Genomic DNA, 20359 nt, shown 5'->3' on the forward strand with positions numbered 1-20359 from the left:
GCAGCATTCACAATCATGGACAGCACCTGTCAGGTAACTAAACATACTGTTTGATTGGTCATCTGAGATGTGTCAAACTCCACCTTTGTTAGTCAAGTTCTAGTTTCACCTGGCTGTCAGTTGCTGTAATCAATTTATCAAATGTTCCAAGAGATTCATATATGGTTTTCATGGTATTATGTTCTTGACTCATTTTGACAATTGAACAGACTATTGTGCATGTGATGACTTATACAATGAAATGACGCTGACACGTTTTGGAGAGAACCATTAGACTGAGAATCAACAATCAGTTTAGATCAACAAGATCTATTCACTTGGAAATTGTGCTAAACCTAGATCCATCACTCCTGCCACAGTATCGACCATCACAGAATGCCTCTCTGCAATAAAAACCTGGATGACTGCCAACTTCCTTAAACTCAACTACAACAAATCTGAAATCATCATCATTGGTCCAAAATCACTACTCGCCTCCTCCCAAGATTTCGCTCTCCCCATCGCTGGACATACAGTCAACACCTCACTCCAGATCCGAAATCTTGGTTTCATTTTTGACCCCACACTCACTTTTAAGCCCCATATCCGTCATATCACCAAAACTGCCTTTTTCCACCTACGTAACATTGCTCGTCTTCGCCCCACCCTCTTGACATCTGCTGCTGAAACTCTCATCCATGCATTCATTACATCAAGACTTGACTACTGCAACAGCCTCCTATATGGTCTCCCTTCATCTGTTTTACAAAAACTGCAATACGTTCAAAACTCTGCTGCTCGCCTCCTCACCCACACCGGTTCAAGACAACACATCACCCCTGTCCTTCAACAGCTTCACTGGCTCCCTGTACAACAGCGCATCCATTACAAAGTTCTACTCATCACCTACAAAGCTCTCAATAATCTGGCCCCTCCATACCTCACAGACCTCTTACAGCACCATCGCCCCTCCAGACACCTTCGCTAAGCTGACTTAAACCTCCTCAAACCCATCACCAAATCAACCCACCGAACTTTGGGGGACCGAGCCTTTGCAATAGCTGCCCCCACTCTCTGGAACTCACTCCCCATCCACATCAGAAACTCGGACTCACTGAACACCTATAAAAAACTGCTCAAAACTCATTTGTTTCAATTGGCCTATCCATAATTTACAATAATCACTCATCTTGTTTGTTTGTTTGTTTCTTTTGTTTGTAAAGCGTCTTTGAGTTTCATGTAAAGCGCTATATAAAACGTATGTATTATTATTATTATTATTATTATTAAATGTAGGCTACCTGTACTTAATCATTTGAGACATTGAGACATGTACTAAGACATTTGCAATTTGATGAAATGAATGAGAAATTCAATTCTGTTGTTAACAATTGCCAAGTGGTTTGGAGGTTTGTCCATATTGTTTTGAGAATGTCAATTCTGTTTCAAGAAATGAGCCAAACCAATGGAGAAAAACTGTAAAATCTGTATTTTAAAATGTACTTGATTACATTTTGAGTGAAGGATTGTATTTCACTAAATTACAAATCTCGTCCGTTACTGAGTAAGAAAAAACAGTCGGACCTGGATGTGTCGGCGAGCGGTGAACTGAGTGGGAGACGTTAGCATGGACGTAAATGAGCTGTTATCCCTCAAAAATGACTTGACTGATGCAGAGTGCGCACCGACACCTGAAGCTTTGCTAGTTAAGCTGCAAAAGCAACAATGCATCCAGGGATGCAGCAGTCAAGACCAGCTTTGTGACAAACTACAAAATCACCAAAACAGTTTTCTGAAGGGGAGTTTATTAAAGAGTGTTTGGTGGACTCTGCTGCACTAATATGCTCAGAGAAAAAAAGAGACGTTTGAGAATGTGTCACCTGACATAAAATTAATATTGAGCAGAATTCAGTTTAGCCTATTGGTCCGGCCCTCCACAACAGTCTCTGATTCTCATGTGGCCCCTTGGGAAAATTAATTGCCCACCCCTTCCGTAGAACAACGTATGTAGGACACTGGCTAAATTTATTCACATAAATCTAATTAGCCCATATGGGCTACTTAGGTGTGTAGAAGCTAGCTGCTAGTCTGGGCTGTGAACATTCGGGTCTGTTTATATTAATATAATTAACAGTCTTTGGGTCTAACCCATTTATGGAGTCAAAACACATGATTTGGCCTTGATTTGCATTATAACTGTTTGTTTGTGAAGAAAAGAAAGATGGCCCTCAGAACTAACAATGTACGGTACTTTTACTTTCAATCGATTGTTTGAAAACATTTTATGGGATGGTCAGAACTAAAATTGCACGTTATACCTACACAGAAGTCGCAGCAGCACGCAGCTCTCAGTAAAGTTCTAAAGTTCTTGACTGCCCGGTAAAGTTGAAACAGTAAAATGGCAAATGGACAGTTTGTTATATTGTTCCTGCTGACTAGTTGTCAAATCATGGGACTGTATAACTTATTTGTGGCCAAAAAAGCCGAGGAAGTAGGTTGGTCTGTTGAATCGGCTGGGAATGCAGGAAACAAACATTCCAGTCAAATATCTGTTGGACACCATGAACTGTTTAACAAATTAATCTGACCATTCCATAAACAACGTAATGCCAAATGCAACAGGAGGAGTATTATTGGGGAAAGAAGGATACACTTTACGCTCCTGTTTTTTACAGAGAGTTTGCTTCTGTGCGGAGATGTTCACCCATGTCCTGGGCCACCCACCTGTAAAACACCTAAGTGTCCATGCCCGAACTGTGGAAAGACTGTGAGAGTGAATGCAAATGCAATTGCTTGTGATTTGTGCGATGAGTTTGTTCACATAAAATGTGCAAACATAGATTGTAAAACATACACCTTGGCCGTAAAAGCTCAGGCAAACATTCAGCTGGTGTGTAATGCCTGTTGCGTTATGGAAATGTGCTCCCCCGATATCCTGGATTATAAACGAGAGGATATATATTTTGGGGAGGAAGATAGTGTGATCACAGAAGAAACGTCCCTGGACTTTTGAAACCAAAGAGGATTACATTTTATTCATCTGAACGCAAGGAGCTTACTTCCCAAAATGGATGAAATAAGGCAGTTTACTGCAAGGACAAAAGCTGCAGTGATTGCCGTGACAGAGACATGGTTGGATAGCTTCATTGAGGATAAGGAAGTTGAATTGCCAGGCTTCTACTGTTACTGGCGAGAAGGAGGAGGGGTATGTCTGTTTATTAGGACTGATTTATCTTTTATCCCATGCCCGGAAATACAGATAGAGACACTGGAAGCTGCCTGGGTTGAAATTCGACTGCCTAAAACAAAGCCTATTGTTGTAGGCGTGTGTTATAGACCCCCAAACAAAATGATTTTTATGAATTATTAGAATCCGTAGGTATTGACAGTAATGTGTTGATGGAGAGAGAATGTATTGTTTTAGGTGATTTTAATACGAATTTGCTTATGTCCACAAAAAATGGGCTGTTGAAAAAGTTTTTACATTACTGTAAAGTGCTTGGTCTGGAGCAACTTATAATGGAGCCAACCAGAGTAGATGGGTATTCTAAATCTATTCTGGATCTGGTGTTGGTTACTGATAGAAACAATATCAGCTGCTCTGGGGTTTTGGATATTGGAATCAGTGATCATAAAGTTATTTTCTGTACTCGCAAAATTTCAAAAATTAAAATAGGATCAGGTTCTCATCATTCCTTAAAAATAAGATGTACAAGACGATATTCCAAGGAGTTATTGGAGGGTAACTGGCTGAACAGGATTGGAGTACAGTTATTAACAATAATGATGCCGGTCGGGCATGGGATTTGTTTAAGGAGAAGTTCTTAATAGTATTGGATATGGTTGCACCAATGAGAGAAATTAGAGTGAAACAGAAGAGGGCCAAATGGATGACTACTGAAATTATTGATTTAATTAGACAGAGAGACCACTATTTCAGGAAGTATAAGAAGTCAAATATGCAACCTGATTTTGATAAATATGTGTATAACCGAAACCAAGCAAGATATCATATACAGAAGGCTAAAGCTGACTACTATGCTGAAGCAGTGACAGAGAATATTCACCAACCAAAGACATTATGGAAAATTCTTAAAGAGTTAGGTGCAGGGAAAATAATTAGTAACAGCTGTAACACTGGGATTGACATTGATAATGCTATTTGCTTTGATAAAAAAGTGATATCAAATCATTTCAATATGTTTTTTACTACTGTTGCTGCCAACTTGGCTTCACATTTACCAACAGGAGCTGGAAAGTATGGGGTATCCTTCCTGAACTCCCTTTATCAAGATGTGTCACCAGATACATTCAATCTGAGTCTAGTATCTAAGGAGAGGATTATAGAAATGTTAGCTTCTTTATCTACTAATAAAGCTACTGGCATGGATCATATTCCAGCCAGATTTTTAAAGGATAGTGCTAATGCTATTGGTGAGGTTATTGCACATATCATAAATTTGTCCATACAACTAGGTAAGGTTCCAATTGAGATGAAAAGGGCCAGGGTACTCCGCTTGTTTAAGAAGAACAGTAGGACAGATATGAAAAACTATAGACCAGTGTCAATACTACCAAGTGTATCCAAAATATTGGAGAGAGTGGTTTTTGATCAAGTGGAGAGGCATTTGATCAAGAATAATCTGTTATATGACCACCAATCTGGATTTAGATCTGCTTACTCCACTGACACATGCCTCACTTATCTTTGTGATTACATCAGACAAGAAAGTGAAAAAAGTAATTATACTGGCATGGTGTTACTGGATTTACAAAAAGCATTTGACACAGTGGATCACTCTATTCTTTTATCCAAATTGCAATGCATGGGTTTTGGGAAGGCTTCTTTAAAATGGTTTAATTCATATTTATCAGAAAGAAATCAAACTTGTGATTTTGATGGAGTCCTGTCTGAACCCAAGAACATAACTTGTGGTGTACCCCAAGGCTCGATATTAGGCCCTTTGTTATTCCTAATATATGTAAATGACATGCCAGCTGCAGTCAAATGTAAGTTATTATTGTATGCCGATGATTCCTCACTACTAGTGTCTGGAAAAGACATCTACCAAATTGAAGACACTCTTAGTGGTGAGCTGCAAAATGTAAGAGAGTGGCTGATCAACAACAGACTGTCATTGCACCTAGGGAAATCTGAGTGCATCTTATTTGGCACCAAACGTAAGTTACAAAAGGCATCTGCATTAAAAGTTATATGTAATGAAAATGAAATTGAAGCAAAGAATTCTGTTACTTATCTAGGTATTATATTGGACCAAACATTGTCAGGATATTCCACTGCAGAGAAATTACTGAATAAAAGTGCCTGCAAATTAAAATTTTATACCGTAATACAAGACAGTTTGACTCCAAAATAAAAAACTCCTCGTCTCAGCACTCATTCAATGCCATTTTGACTATGCATGTTCAGCATGGTACAGTGGCCTAACGATGAAAATGAAAAACAAGATGCAGATTATGCAAAATAATATGATCCGTTTTATACTGTCTAAACCTTCTAGGTATCATGTGGGAAGAAACGAGTTTGAGAGGGTTGAGCTCCTGCCTGTTAAGCTTAGGGTTGAACAACTTAAACTCAATCATATGTACAGTATTATCAATGGTGTAGCCCCAAAGTATTTTGGATTTCAGATTTTAATGGTACATACTCAACATGCCCATGAGATTAGGGCAAGTGTCTGTTCATGTAAGGTGCCATGTGTGAATAGTGAAGCCAGAAAATCCTTTTTTTATACAGGAATTATTTTATGGAATAGTCTTCCACTTCATATCAAAATGGCAGTAATGAAAAGGGATTTTAGACATAAAGTTAGGGCCTACTTATGGAATAAAATAGATAATTAGGGGGAAATAAAATCTAGACTGGGGACAGGGTAATTTATTGTTTTGTAGTTCATGGTGTTTTAGCTGTTTTTTTGATGTGTAGTTTTATTTTTTTTGTGTTGTATGTCCTGTTCTCTTACATCAGGGACCATGTTGGAAAAAAGTGTTTCTCGCTTTTACATGTTATCCCTTGCATCCCCTTGTTGTCTTTCTATATCCATAAATAAACCACACCAAACCAAATACCTTTCTAAGGGTCTTAAATAACATGTGTGACATGTGTTATGTTGTTATTACATGTGTATACATTTGTATAGATGTTTATACCTTTGTATAGATTTTTCAATAGTTTGGGATTTATGACCCCTTGTCCTATTTTCACTATATGGGAGAGATCCCCCCCCCCCCCTGTTTTACAGTTTTTTTTTATGTAACTAAGTAACTTTTACTTAAAGTACATTTTAAATGAACTACTTATTACTTTTACTTGAGTAATTTTTCAGATAGGTATTTTTACTTGTACTTGAGTAATATTTAATCAAAGTATTGGTACTTTTACTTGAGTACAATATTTTAGTACTTTTTCCACCTCTGACCAACAACAACAACAACAACACGTTTTAACATGGATTAAACCAATCCAGATAACAACAGTCCTCCAAAGAAAAAGACATATTTAGTGGGAATGCTGTTCAACAGCATTCCAACTATTGTTATTCGGTTCTTTATATACTTCTTATTATTCCGTACGTTTTTTGGCTCTCCCTAACTTCTGCATACTTTCAGCTATTTAAACCATTCAACTTTTCAAATGTTCAGCTCTTTCAGCTAATGATGGGACTTCTTCAACTGTTTTTCTACTATTTATACTTTTTAAAATTTTAAGCTTTTTAACACTTTTTTTTAACATTGAAGTGAATGAGAGCAGCGTTCAACTCCTTAAAATCTTCTTCCGCCCCTAAATTTTCAGCTCCTTCATACTTTCACCTACAGACGCCAAACAAACTTTAAAATATTCACAACATATTCAGCTATCTGGCTTGTGCTTTTCAGTTTGATATCTTTTACAGTTTTTGTGAAAAAGCGGTTTAAGTTTAGTGATTATTTCAGGAAATTTTATCGATTAAACAGAGTGTGTATTGCGCTTGCTAGAGTGGATGATGTCATAGCTAGAGGGTGAAGCTTCGAAAAAATTATCTTAGTTCCTTGTCTGTAAACTGCTCTCACGCCCACAATATCTACTTGTCATACACAATTTATACATCAAAACGTAGGTATTTTTGTCTAGTTTCAGAAAACTTGCTCGGTTAAGCGATATGTCTTATACTTTGGGCTCAGCGAGCTTCCAAATGACGAGAGTATGAAATAATTCTCCATTGGCTCCAATGTTAAAACTCCTGGATATGTCCCAGCGAAAAACTCAGCGAACCACTTTTTTAAATCGCTGATATACTAACATTTTTACATTTATCCATATAAATTTTACACCGATACGTTCACAAAGGCCTTGTGTCTCTAACGGTCAAGTCGCTGTTTCGTTAGCATGTACTGTTGTGGATTTATTAAGGATTGTTTGAAGGGTTCTCTCACATTGTCTCTCACTCATTAGGTGTGGCGATTAATGATCAAAGGGAGGCTTTATAAAGACTGAAGGAACATTTCTTGTCTATCCTAAAGATAGCACAGTGGGTATGCTGCAGGGCTTTAGTGTGGAGGACCCAGGTTTGAATCCTGCTGTGGTACATCAATCAATGTGTCCCTGTGCAGGATGTTTTTGGACTTTTTCAACCACTCTCGCTACTTCAACTTATTCTTACGGATTTAAGCTATTCATCCAGTTTAGCAGACACACACACAAAGACACACACACACAGACACACACACCCAGACACACAGACACACAAACAGACACACACCTACACACACACACACACACACACACACACACACACACACAGATACACACACACACACACAGATACACTTACACACACACACCTACACACACACGCACATAGCCACACACATGCACACAGACAGACACACACACAGAGCCACGATCGTGCGATCGTTATCAGATCAAAGAGATGTTTATAAACATGGCCCAGGCCCTTAGTAACCATGACAACCCTTTCACAGACAGTCTACCTGATTACTTCAGGCTTGCTGTAGGAGTCAACTAACTAGACTAACTATGATCATCAGGCTAGATCATTTGCGTTCCACTTCTGTCTGTCTGTCTGTCTGTCTCCTTATCTGTCTGTCTCCCTCCCTCCTGTCTCCCTCTCTTTCTCTATGCCTCCCTCCCTCCTTTCTCTTTTCTCTGTCTTCCTCCCTCCTCTGTTCCCCTCCTTCCTTCCTTTAGTCTCCTTCCCTCTGTCTCTCCCTCCCTCTGTCTCTCCCTCCCTCCATCCTTCTCAATCTCTCTCTCCTTCCATCACTCCCTCCCTTCCTCTCTTTCACTCCCTCTCTCCCTTCCTTCTTCTGTCTCTCCCTCCAAGGTCATTTGTGATTTCATCCATGTATATAGCCCGTTTCTTTTCAGCCAATATATCCACCTCTCAGCTCTTTAGGGTCATGCTTGTTTGTTCTACCCAATGGATATGGCTGATAATAATACAAAGTCTTTAAACTTTCAGCCTTTTTATTCAATTTTAGTCAAAGTTGCTGTCTTTCTTTTCCTCTCCTCTCTTTCCTCTCTCTCTCCTTCTCTCTTTATTCTCTTTCTCTCCTCTCTCCTCTCTCTTCTCTCTTCTTGTCTCTTCTCTCCTGCTCTCCTTTCTTCTCTCTTTCTCTCCTCTCTCCTCTCGTCTCTCCTGCTCTCCTTTCTTCTCTCTTTCTCTCCTCTCTTTCCTCTTGTTCAGACCCATTCTTTTCACCTAATATATTTCACATGTCATCTCAGCTACATTGATGCTTTTTCGTGCTATGCAGTGTATATATCTGATAATAATAAAAATATTTCTTCTTTCAGCCTTTTCAACTTTCATCTTTAACAGTATTACAGTATTAATTTGTTTCATATTTCTGCATATGTGAGTCATTATCAGTTAGAAAATCTACTCAGACCTCACAATGTTCTACATATTTTGTCATTATTCAACCTTTAAAGCAAACAGTTCAGTTTAGCATAAACTTTTAACTTTTTAATGAAATTCATACTTATTAAACCGATTTCCGCTTTTTCAACTATTTTCACTACTTCAACTTCTTCTTACGGATTTAAGCTATTCAACCAGTTGATCTTTAGCAATTCAGCTATTCAGCATTCCCACGCATTTTCTGCAGGAAATGCATTTTCTAGTCATGTAAGTAGCCTCTCTGACCAGTAATTTTTAGCTGTCATCTAGCATGTTAAATTCCAACAACTGTTATTTTCGATCAGGGAGTGAACAACAAACCCTGCAGTTCATCCAGTTACGACAGGATCACTCTTTTTACGGGACACAGATATGCATCTGCTGATGGTTTTGTGTAAGTACAGTTTGTTAATTTCTAAAACTATTCTGGCAACAACTTAGCAATGGATAACTTGTGAAGCTAAAGGCACATGCACTACAGTGTGTGTGGCTTGGCTACTCTGCTTCTGTAAGAAAAATCCCTCTGTACCTTTGTTTTTAATTGTCATGAAATGGTTGGCCAAATTACCTGTTTTTGGCCCAACAGAGAGATCTTAAAAGAAATGGGAATGGAGAACACTGTCACACCATATAAGTATTGGGTGAATTTTTATTATTAGCTTGTGTGAATGGGCTACTGGAACACATGGGCTGTTTTATGGGTGTTTGTTTACTCAACACTGATGGTGTCTTTAACAATATCCAAGTTGCTTAATAAGTATTTATCAAAATGTTTCATGTGTTAACATATGCTTGTGTGAAAGTGAAACAACTTTAATTGTTTTACACAGGACCTGATCCTACCACGAACTGGAGAAGGGACAGAGGGTGGACGGGCAACACCTGGTACTTGGCCTTTCTTTGCAGCAATGCACAACATTCTGGGGCAGAGAGACTCCACCAGGCCTCTGAACATCATTTCCACAGCAGTGGACTCGGAGCCTGATGGGGCTAACACCTCCTCTACTGTACAGCTATCCACCTCCTCTACTGCACCACCATCCACTACCCCAAAGGCCAAGAAAAGAAAAAATGTTGTGGAGTACTTAAAGGTCTATACAGAGACACAAGAAAGGAGACAGATGGAGCTGGATGCCAGAGAGGAAGAGCGATAGAAGAGAAGGGAACAGCAAATTGATACTTTGATAGGTATATTTGGGGAATTGGTTAAGAAGCAAAAATAGGTTTTTGATGATGTCATCTTTAGTTGTTATATGAACCCTATGGTTTTTTTTTTTTTTTTTACATTTTTGTTGTTTCTCATTTCAAGCTCATTAAAAGTTTGAATTGTGATTTGCATTAGGTGGATTCTAAGCTTTTGTTGTAAGAATATTTGAGGGTGTACAACTGAATATTGTATGAACATGTAACTTCCTGGAAAATGTTGCATCCATCACAAGAACCACAGAACTCAGAAATATAGTCATACATAACTTTATGAGCCAAAGTATGCCATATTTATCATTGAACAGAAAAGGTTAAACACAACACAAGGTTGCTCAAAATGGCAAAACATAAAAGGGCATTTCACTCAACCCCAAACTTATATTTTGAATACAAAATGTAAAAAAAAAGGCTGCCACAGAACTGATGTCAGCCTTTACATGGCCCCAGGTTGTTGGGGTGCAGAAATCTGGGCACAAAGCCTGTCCCTGATGTGGGCTCCACTTCTCTCCTGGAACTGTTGAACTGGAGCAGGGGGGGCAGGATCCTCAGGCTGGATCTCTGGCTCTTCCAGGACATCCCCATAGTTCAGACACATATTGTGGAGGACTGCACAGGCCAGGATGATCTCTGAACAAAATGCAGGTTTAACCTCCAGTGCCTTGAACAAGGTACTCCGCCACCGTGCCTTCATCACTCCGAAGGTCCTCTCAATAATCGACCGGGCCCTGCCATGTCACATATTAAAGCACTCCTGCATCCTCCCTTGTAGTGGGTGTCTGTAGGGCGTAATAATGGTGATGGGGCGTTCGAGACATGGGTAGCCTCCATCTCCCAAAAGAAAATAACCAGGTGGGGGGTACAAAGAATGAACATAAATTTGGCTGTTTCTTAACACACATGTATCGTGAACAGAACCTCCATAACCAACGAAAATATCTATAAACCTCCCAGAGGAGTCACATATGGCCTGAACTTGCACTGAATGAAACTGCTTGTGATTAAAATAATCTTACTGATTATGCTTGGGGGGTTTTATTCCAATGTGGCAGCCATCTATGGCCCCCACAGCATTATTAAAGGCGTCATGCTGGGCTAGCTGGCCAAATGCCCTTCCAATGTCCCCCAGCATGTTAGCAGTAGGGAAGGAGATAACGTTGGCCTTACACCTACGAATGTCAAAGGCCACCCTGTGCACAATTCTACACACTGTGGACTTGGGCACATCGAAAGCCCTTGCGGCCACACGGTATGAAACACCGTTGTGCCAGCCAATAAACAAAAAGCAACACTTCGAATGTTGGCCCCCATCCATGATCCCTCCTCTGACGCAAGATGCTCAAAATGCCATGAAAGGCCTCTCTGGATAGTTGGAAATCGGGCCTCATGTCATTCTCCACATCCAGATACACCCCAATAGCTGGCATATGTTGGTTCACTCTGGCATACGGGGTGTGCTGGTAAGCCTATGAACAAAGACAAATACTATATGTAATGGTATGTTAGATTTTGTTTACATCACATCTAATTTATTAATCTCTTTAAATAAAACTAATTGTTGAACCTGTTGTCCAGCTTGTAAAACAAGAGTTTGAAAAAAGTTGGAATAGGCAGCTGTCTCCTGAGCCTCGGCCGTGTGGAAAGCAACAAACTTAAAATGAAAATTCCCAAACCGGCAAGTGTCAGCAACATCTTTGTTATTAAACGTCGCCAAGGTAACATGTGATCTCGTGAAGTGCTGTCCCAATCCCATTTATACCTATCTGAGCCCATGTGGCCTCACACACTCACTCACTTAAGTTTCACTCACTTAAGTCTGTGAGTCTTTAGTCTTTAGACATTTCAAATGTCTTGGAGGGCAGGTGCCATATTGGGAAAAGTTACTTAGCGACTTTCCAAGCCTACAGTGGTTAAAGTCACCTATTATAAAGTTTGGCGCGTCAGGGGCGATACTTTGCAGCCTTTGCACTGTTTGTACTATTAGCCTTGATGCGATATCAGCGTTCGCCCTCGGATGGATGTATACAACTGTGACAAATATTTGTGGAAACTCTCTTGGGAAGTAATAAGGACGGAGAGAGACAGACATGAGTTCGATGTCAGGGGCGCACACAGTTTCTCTGTGTTGCACCAGCTCTGATTGACATACAAGCACAGACCACCGCTGAGTGATTTTCCTGTTGCTGCCGGGTCCCTGTCAAGTCGCAACAGTACTCCAAAACCAAGATCCTGCTCCTTGAGCCACGTCTGAGTCAGTGCAATAAGGCAGGCATTCCTGTAGTCCGATACAAATCTGGCATTTGCTTGGAGTTCATCCACCTTGCTCCGGAGGGATTGTACATTGGCGAGGATTATTGAGGGGAGAGGGATCCTCCGGTGGCCCTCTCTTTTGAGCCTCTGGCGGACCCCGCTGCGGCTGCCTCTTTTCCTCGCCCTTGTTGGCCTTGTCCCCTGGGCTCCCTTGGAAGGACCATGCCTGATGATCTCCAGCGGCAAGGTTCCAGCTGGGTCCATGATCCCCCCTCCTGTATCCCGGAGTAGCAGTAGGAACTCACGATTGTAACGGAGGTGGTAATCCAAACAGAGCACCCGCGTTAGTGACCAAAAAGCGTCAGAATGAGCAGAAACCCAGTCAGTCTGAGGTGAGTCATCACGTATGAGCCAAGTTAAAAATGACAATGAACTATGTTAGTAGTCACACACAATCGTTAGAAAATAAACAAACAGAACATGCACAACTGCTGCTGCGTGTCGCCATAGAACAGCAAACAGCGAGAGCATCCAGCCAATTAACCGAGTTTGAAACTCAGTGAGCCGCTGGCAGTTTGAGAAAGACTGAAAGTTTTTCATTTTGAATTAAAAATGAGATATTTGATCAAATGTCCTCTGAGACCAGCAGGGGGCGCTCTGAGAGTTGATCATCAGCTGGTCCCCATGGTGACCGTCATCAGGGACACAAAGTCTGTCTGTGTGTTTGTGTCCCTGTGTGTGTCTCCGTCCCTGTGTCTGTGAGTGTGTCTGTGTCTGTGAGTGTGTGTGTGTGTTACCTGGTTGCCCTCGGTAACAGCAGGGTTCATGGTTAACTGGACGATGAACCAGGTTGCGTTCCTCAGGATGAACGCTGAGATCAGATTCCAGTGGATGATGTTCCTCAGACAGCGAATACTCCTGAAACACACACACACACAGGGACGGACACACACACACACAGGTACACACACACACACACACACACACACACACACACACACACACACACACACACACACACACACACAGACAGTGAGCATCAACACTACCTGTATTTTTTCACATTAAAAGTCGACCAATAGGATGGAAGAGTATTAATCACATGCATCAGGAATGATGAAAAAGAGAAAGAAGGTGACTAAAACATTATTCGTGTTATTCAGGTATTTATTACATTAATATCTGACGTTATCTCTTCAGACAGACAGACAGACAGAGAGAGATACAGACAGACAGACAGACAGACAGGCACAGAGAGATAGATACAGACAGACAGACAGACACACAGAGAGAGAGACAGAGAGACAAACATACAGACAAACAGAGACAGACAGACAGACAGACGGACACAGAGAGAGACAGACAGACAGACAGACAGACAGACAGAACAAGAGACAGACAGACAGACAGACAGGTTACCTGAGTCTGAGGAAGAGTGTGAATGCGAGCAGCAGAGCCCCGAGAGAGAAACAGTGACCGAGATAGTTGATGATCACAGCGACCTGATAATGAAGCTTACTCTTCCTCTGAACACACACACACACACACAGCAATTACTTTAGTCTGTTTATAACCCATTATCATATAAAAGTCAGAGCAAACTAAACAAAAAGAAAACAGTACCAGACACAAAACCAGGAGAACAAACTGTTTTTACTTTAATCTTCTGCCTCCTCTGACTGTAAACACACACACACACACACACAGGGACAAACACACACACAGGGACACAAAAACACAGGGACACACAACCACACAGAGGGAGACACACACACACACACACACACACACACAGAAACACACTAACACACACAAATACACACAAACAAACACAGGGACACACACACACATACACACAGGGACAAGCACACAAACACATACACACACACACACAGACACACAAACACATACACACAAACGCAAACACATCTTTCTATCTCATTAATTACGGCTCTCTGATTGGCTGGCAGCCAACTCTGCCGTCCAATCACAGGAGAGCAGGAAATAGGCGACAGATTCTCTCAGTGGGGAAGACAGGGAGACGTTAATTGTGTTGACAAATGGACACACACACACACACACACACACACACACACACACACACACACACACACACACACACACACACAAACATGCACACACACACACACTGACACACACACACACACACACACACACACACACTGTGAGGGTCCAGATGGTTCACACTGACGTTTTTTTCGCGCACTTTTGGATTGTTTAAGGTTCAACTGTTTGCTGATTAGTGTTTTTATATGTGTGTGTGTGTGTGTCTGTGTCTGTGTCTGTATGTGTGTTTATATGTGTGTGTGTCTGTGTGTATGTGTGTGTGTGTGTGTGTGTGTGTGTGTGTGTGTGTGTGTGTGTGTGTGTGTGTGTGTGTGTGTGTGTGTGTGTGTGTGTGTGTGTGTGTGTGTGTGTGTGTGTGTGTGTGTGTGCAGTCCAGCTGTGCTCAGCTGGTGGTTGTGTTGCAGCTGAAGTTGTGTTTGTGCAGATCAGACAGGAACAGAAAAGCTGTCAGAGGTTTCTCTGCATTATCAGGTTCAGACGCAGCAGCTAAGCCCAGTGACTTCTCAGATCTAATGATAGCTTCTCCAACGTTTGGCCAAGAGAAAACAGTGACAGGCACAGCATAATGTTGTTGTGGGTTTTGATGTCACATAGATTCCTTCAAACACCAACATGTCTGCCTCATGGTGACCGAGGAGTCTGTCCTGAGATGAGAGATGTTGACAAAGTCTATCTGAAACTCTGGTCACTCAGAACATGAAGTCCACAATAGTCAGAAGAGTCAGACAATTCTTCAGAACTACTACGGCCACTAGAAGGCACTGCCACTAGAAAGATAACACACGACTTACAGGAGCGTTTTCAGGGAAGGACAGACAGACAGAGAGAGACAGACACACACATTCTCTCTCTATGGTTCTGAAAGTGTTCTCTTGTCTTTTGAGGAAAATCACAAAGTTGTGTTTAAAGAGAAGCTGAACACTGACTCCACAGATAGACAGACAGACAGACAGACAGCTGAACACTGACTCCACTCTCTGACTCAGTACGTTATAGCCTGAGTGTGTTTCTGTAACAGCCAGTAATTCTTTAGACCAAAAATAATAAATCACGTTGGGATTCAGAGTCAATGTCTCATCTGGTTCATTTATCAGTATTAATATCATTTAAAGGGTCTGAAATGAGGATTTTAACCTTTGATATAAATATGAATAGTTCCCCATCTGAACAATGGTTTATGTTTGGTTAGTCCAGGCACAGAAATGACTTGATGAAGTTATAGATTAGATTTAAACGACTACCCTGCTAAGGTCAGGGCTCAGAGGTAGTCAGTCTCTGTCCTGTCTACAGAACAAAAGGTCAGGGTCAGTCTGCTAAGGTCAGGGCTCAGAGGTAGTCAGTCTGTCTACAGAACAAAAGCATCAGAAAGTGTGTCAAGCTTTAAAAGCATGTAAAACATTTAAAACATCCAGAAAACCTTCATGAAATGTCTAAAACCGTCCAAAAATCGTCCATACAGCATAAACAAACGTTTAAAACCCCTGTCAAAACAGCAGCAAAGAGTAAAACAAAATAGGTTTGGTTACCCACGGCTACTTGGCTAAGGTGGGGGCACCGTCTGGGTCATGTTTCTGTTGGTTTGAAACAGGAACCAAACAGTACTTGTGTTCCTGGAACAGCAGTTCCTTGTCTGTTAGTTCTTTACAATAAAACTGTTGTGTGAATGCTGCTGAAGTGCAGCTTCTTCATTGATCTTTCAAAAGTCAAGTGTCCAAAAGGTTTAAAGTCTGTAAGAAACTGCTGCTAGGCAACAAACAACTAAATCATTGCTCTGGCATTTTACACCATCGTCAGCATGAAGTCACAACATTACATTACATTAGATTATATGTCATTTAGCTGATGCTTTTATCCAAAGCGACTTACACTTGCTATATATGTCAGAGGCCGGACCGGACACATCTGGAACAGCTAGGGGTTAAGTGCCTTGCTCAGGGACACATTGGTTGATGTATCACAGTGGGAATCAAATCCAGATCTCCCACACTAAAGGCATGTGTCATATCTACTGCGCCATCACCACCCTGCAGATCACAATGATAACTAAAGATGCTGACTCATGGCTTTGCAGAATATTTTGTTTCTCTCTCAGGCACATAAGAAGATTCAGAGTGAAGTAATTGGATTTGACAGTCCCCAAAACCCTCCGAGGTTAAGGGGGGGACAAACCACCCATGTCCTCGGAGGGTTTGGGGGGGGGGGGTACAAACCACCCATATCCTCAGAGGGGTTGGGGGAAGGGGAACAAACCACCCATGTCCTTGTGTCGATATATGTGTTGATGATATTTTGTATATAATGCGTATTGTATGTCTTGATATTTTGTATGTAATATGCATTGTATGTGTTGATGATATTTTGTATATAATGTGTATTGTATGTGTTGATGATATTTTGTATATAATGCGTATTGTATGTGTTGATATTTTGTATATAATATGTATTGTATGTGTTGATGATATTTTGTATAAATAATGTGTATTGTATGTGTTGATATTTTTATATATAATGTATATTGTATGTGCTGATGATATTTTGTATATAATGTGTATTGTCCACTGGCCACTCTTCCACCAGCTGTAATCACTGTCTGCCTCCATGACATAAACTTGTGGATGACCAAAAAACTACCTGAAGCTGAATAGCAGTAAGACTGAGCTGCTAATGATTGGCTCCAAATCATCTCTTTCTAAAATGGAACCTTTTCACCCTTTCTGTAGATGGCAGCAATATCCCTTGCTCCAACCAGGTCAAGAGCCTTGGCGTCATACTGGACAATACACTCTCATTTAGTACGCACATAAACAGTATATTTCAAAGTGCCTTTTTCCATCTAAGGAAATTACACAACTTGACCCAGCGCTCACCCAGCAGAGTGCAGAAGTCCTTGTCAATGCATATGTGACATCCCGCCTTGACTACTGTAATTCCATCTTGTCTGGAATCCCTAATAAGCTACTCCACTGGCTCCAACTCACTCAGAATTCTGCAGCGAGGATTATAACATGCTCCAAATCCACTGGCCATGTAACACCAGTGCTTATGCAACTGCACTGGCTTCCAGTTGCCTATAGAATACGTTTCAAAATCCTGCTCCTGGTATACAAGGCCCTACACAATTATACCCCCACCTACCCCACTGACCTCCTGGAAGTTTACACCCCTGCCCGCTCACTGAGATCCTCCTCAGCAGGCCTACTGCATGTCCCTAGTGTGAATGTGTACTGTATGTGTTGATGATATTTTGTATATAATATGTATTGTACGTGTTGATGATATTTTCTATATTATGTGTATTGTATGTGTTGATATTTTGTATATAATATGTATTGTATGTGTTGATTATATTTTGTATATAATATGTATTGTATGAGTTGATGATATTTTGTATATATAATATGTATTGTATGTGTTGATGATATTTTGTATAAATAATATGTATTGTATGCGTTGATGATTCTCACCATGATGATGATCTCGGTGCACTGACTGTAGTTTCCTCGAGGAGCCCAGCTGCCGTTAGTCTGACACTCTCTGAATACCCGGTCTGAACACACACAGGGAGTATCATGGTTAGTATTTAACATTCATGTTTAGGGTACAATGGATTCACAACTAAGACCAGTTTGACTTGTTTTGCCCAGATGTATTAAAAACTTCTAATCTATGAGCCGCTCTCTACCAGAGTTAGCATTTCACAGCTGCTGGAAATCATTTATAAACACAATAAATGAAAAAGGCCCCAGAATAGGACCTTGTGGTACCCCACATTTAAAGTCCAGTTCAGAGCAAGATTTGTGTCGAGACGAGTGTAAAATTTAGTCTCCTTCTAAGTCTCTGGTTTGCTGCGTTCTGAAAGCTGCCAGTTTCCACCAATGAGACGAGACGGTGTATCATCTGCATAAAAACGACTCTCTGGACTTCTGTTCTAACTACAGATTTTCAGGCTTTTTTGTAGCTGGATATCATTTGTAACGTCTTAACATATGTATGTTAAGTACGTTAAGGCTCCAGCTCCACTGCTATGTTTTGGTTTGTGTTTAAATTTTTAGCCCAAAGTGATCTCTGTGCACCAAGTGTTTTTATCTCCAGTAGAAGAACTAATCTCTGTTTAAACTAACACGCCCCAAACCTCATATCTCATCAACATTCTGGTATACTGGACATAAACAGGAGGCAGCATGGAGACTCTGCCCACTGCTGGTAGTTACCATGGTAACGTTAGTAGCTTAAGTGTCAGAGAACGAGACGTTGTGACCAATAAGACCCAATCAGGAGGAGAAACGTTGGCGTCAGTGTCGGCGTTGCCAAAGGTCTCTGTTTGCGGACTGGAACAAAAACTCGGCCCTGGCATTTTTGGCCCAGGCGGCCCACACCCACTGTGATTGGTCAGACACATTCCCTGCAGACAGTCCTCTTAAAATATGCGTGCATTCTATGATATGAGTTGCCTAGTGTTCAGCGTTCATGTGATAGTTTTGGATCCTTCAAGAGGGGTGTCAAGATTTATCTGTTGATCTTACACTTAAATAATTCATTCATTCTTAGAGTTATGATTTGTATATTTATGGTATTTTTATATTTTTTTATTATTGATATTTGATATTGTATTGCCATTATTGTTATTATTACTATTTTGCTTAATATTGGCTTAGCAACTTTAAATTTAATTTTAACTATTGTAAGATTCATATTTTGTTGCTTTGGACAAAAGTGTCTGCCAAATACAATAACCATAACCATAACCCTTTCCCAAAGCTACAATAAAGCTGAGAGTAGTATATGCCCTGGAAAAGAGCACCAATACAAGATAAGCTAATTAAGCCATTCAAGGAACACTGATGCTTGTATCAACACTGATTTTATAGATCACACAGACTTTTCACCTACCCAACAGGCCAACCGCTAGCATTTTCAATGTAAGCTTAAACAGATAAGTTACCTGACAGCCACTAACTTTAATGTTACAGACAAACTGCTTGTTGTCGTTATGACGTGACACACACACACACACACACAGCCTCCTCCACAGAATCCGCCTGTAGATTCTTAATATTTTTCTCCTGTAATTTCTCTGCACCTCCCTTGCACTTTAGTGGTCATTTGTTCATTTTAACGGTGGATGCCAATAAAGAAAATTAACCAATGGGCCGCTGTGAATTCTTTATGGGCCGGCCCGGCCAAAAAATTAAAAAAGGCCTATTTATATTGGCAATTCGGCCCAAAAGTGCGTCGGCCCACCGGGAAAATGCCGAGTATGCCCAATGGCCAGTCCAACCCTGGTTGAGACTGAAACACAACCCCGCAGATTCCAAACCAAAATGGGTCAGAAGTGTTTCCAAATGTCTCTGGTTTAGGGGCTCGGAAACGCCAGAGCAGGGGGAATGAGGGGGAAACGTGAGGCAGGGGAATGAGAGGGGGAACACCAGAGCAGGGGGAATGAAGAGGGGAGAAAAGCCCGAGCAGGGGGAATTAGAGGGGAAATGCCAGAGCAGGGGGAATGAGAGGGGAAACACCAGAGCAGGGGGATGAGGGAGGGAGAAACACACCAGAGCAGGGGGAATGAGAGGGGAAATACCAGAGCAGGAGGAATGAAAGGGGAAACACCAGGGCAGGGGGAATGAGAGGGAAAGAAACGTAGCAGAAGATATTCCTTTTTAAACCAAAGCGTGAGCAGTGGCGATGTAGACTAAATCGTTATCTTCTATTTCCCTCTGAAATGTAGAAGACAAAGAAAGAGAAACAATGGAAATACTTAACTTAAGTATTTAAAAGCTGTCCCATATTGTAGCTGAAGAATATGAGAAGATTTAAGCCTCAGTGTTTCTGTGTGGACTGAACTAAAGCTGATTGTGTTGTAAAAAAGGGTACGTCCTGGGAAACAAGACAAATCAAAGATAGATCCTCTGAAAATA

General features: G+C 40.9%; 1 pseudogene; it reads right to left on the bottom strand.

The window, feature by feature from the left end:
• LOC120575410 overlaps positions 1-20359 on the bottom strand; it is a 76866-nt pseudogene that overhangs the window by 43863 nt on the left and 12644 nt on the right.

This window comes from Perca fluviatilis, chromosome 15, assembly GCF_010015445.1.
Source record: "Perca fluviatilis chromosome 15, GENO_Pfluv_1.0, whole genome shotgun sequence".
NCBI classification, from domain to species: Eukaryota; Metazoa; Chordata; class Actinopteri; order Perciformes; family Percidae; genus Perca; species Perca fluviatilis.